The sequence below is a fragment of the Chrysochloris asiatica genome, unplaced genomic scaffold (assembly GCF_000296735.1).
Source record: "Chrysochloris asiatica unplaced genomic scaffold, ChrAsi1.0 scaffold00138, whole genome shotgun sequence".
Classification (NCBI taxonomy): Eukaryota; Metazoa; Chordata; class Mammalia; order Afrosoricida; family Chrysochloridae; genus Chrysochloris; species Chrysochloris asiatica.
This window is the reverse complement of record NW_006408656.1, coordinates 3,548,169-3,550,592: the sequence shown is the minus strand read 5'-3', so window position 1 is coordinate 3,550,592 and position 2,424 is coordinate 3,548,169.

The window sequence follows — 2,424 nt, the reverse complement described above, 5'->3', positions numbered from 1 at the left end:
GAAGTGCTATTGATGTCACCTGAGATAAAAGAAGATTCAGACTGTTTTCTCACAGTGTCATTCCACATCCTTCTTATACGACTCTGTGTACCAGAGGAATACCGAGCACTGGTTCTGGTGGTAGATGCTTTCACTAAACTGTGGGGGCTCTCAGTTGGAAGGCCGCCACAGCAATATGAGTGTCTGAAGCACTTGCCATACTCTTTTCGTACTTTCTTTTGGAGGGCACAGTGAAAGATGAAAATGCTGAGCATGTTTTTCCTTTTTGTTTTACTGATTCCAGACCTTTGCACATTTTATTATAATATTTGGCTTTATCTTCTCGAGCTTATTTTTGAGATTTTCTGTTCAGCTCTTGTACCTCCTCATTTCTTCCATTTGCTTTAGCATCTCTACTCTGGAGAGAAAGTTTCAGAGTCTCTTCTGACATCCATATTGACCTTTTCCTTCTTTCTTGTCTTCTTAATGACTTTTTGCTCTCTTCACATATGATGTTCTTAATGTCATCCCACAACTCCTCTGGTCTTCGATCTTTAGTGTTTAATGTATCAAATCTGTTCTGAAGATGTAGAAGCTCAAAAACATATTGAGAAAGTGATACCACAATCAAGGAAGACTTCCGGGAAGGAGGATAGAGGACTGGATTTTAAAATGGAGGATAAGAGTTTGCACACAGAGAAGGAATAAAAGAGCAATCAGGAAAATAGAAAAGCATTTGAAAAGGTATAATAGCGCAAAGAGGTATAATTAATGGTGTGTTGGGAGAACAAGAAGTATCTCATTCCCTAGACTTTACATAGATGAAAAACCCCTTGGTTCTGGTTATCCTATCAGATCCTCATAAAAAGTATCCTGTGCTGGTTCTTCGCATTGACACTGGCTTCTGCCTCTAATCTGTTCCATCAAATTTACCTTCAACATGTCCCAGACCCTGTCCAGTATAATCTCAAGAGAATAATCTATGGGTCTGGCCTCTTTTGATAAGAGAGCATCCCAACATGATTTTTCAAACTGAGGTCAGATATTCTTCTATATGTTTAATCTCTCATATTTGGCAACCTTGAAAGATAGGTCTTACAGGAAGTAGACAACACTAATTGTTTCAGCTCAAAGGTTATTCATCCCAGGGACATAGCTGACAGCACCTACCCATGGTGGAGGCTGAACTCATTTCTTGCTTATCTCCAAGTAAAACTCAAGGCACTGTGAGGAGGGTCAAGAGTCCAACAGCATCCCTGGAAATGGCCTCAGAGGTTAGCCATCATGACTTTCCTGCCCAATTCTCCTAGAACCTACCTTTGTAATACCCACAGAAGAGCCACTTTCACCCCTGAGAGAAATTATCCGCTGGTCAGTTATGTAACTGAATGCACTCCCACCTCTGGCCCCACACTCTAGAAGCCACTGAGGGTTGTGGGCTCTGTCATTCCCTGTCCCTTCTCCTTGCTGGGTGCCTGTTTCCCTAGGCATGGAAACTCAGGACTCATCAGAGTCTAGGTATCAAAAAAGTGTTTAGCTGTCTTCCTTGTGTCTTTAGAACCAAGAAAAGGTACAAGGAAAAATCATTTTTCTTATTCTGAAGAAGCATTTCAAGATATTCAAATTGCATACTCCCTCACTGTTCCTAGGAGCTACAGCCTTGTGGTGACAAATGTGACTTCCATCATTGCATGTAAAGGAGGTTTGTGCCAGCAGAGGACGCTCCATACTGCCTAAACACAGCAAGTAGGGCCTCTTGACTGATTGACTAGTGGGCGTGGGCACCAGGGAGGGGTAGAAACAACTCTACATGAACCAGAGAAGGTCACAAGTTGACTAACACAGCACCATTTTCTGATAATGGATCGGCAAGGAGTGCCACATTCCCTCTGGCAGTTGTGGGAGGGACAAATGCAGTGACGCAGAGAGGCTAAGGATGTATCTTGGGCATCTATCATTTTAACAAATAACTAAAGTGTTGTGGCTGTTCAAACCCATTCTTTGGAAACCCTATACAGGTCTCTATGAGTCGGAAATGACGTGAGGGCACTTAACAGCATCAACAAAGAGTCCTAGCTAGTGCCACCCAAATGTCTCCTGGGCATCTTTGCTCTCAATTTCATCTGACATGAGACTCCAGCCAACTGCAGCTCCCAGAACCAACTCTATACATCACACTTCTGTCCTCTAGTCAGCCACACTCTCTTTACCAGGAAAGGGGCCTATAACCCTCCTCATCCCTTTAACCTACCCAAATCCTGCCCATCTATCTAAGCTCCGCTCATTTTATAGCCAGCGTTCAGCTCCCATTGACATGTCTGCCTGACTGCTTCTTGAAATATGCTCCCCTCTTGTTTTCCACCACTCGTCTGTCAGTTTGTCGTACTGTGGTAGCTTTCACGTTGCTATGATTCTGAAACCTATGCCACCGGTATTTTAAATACC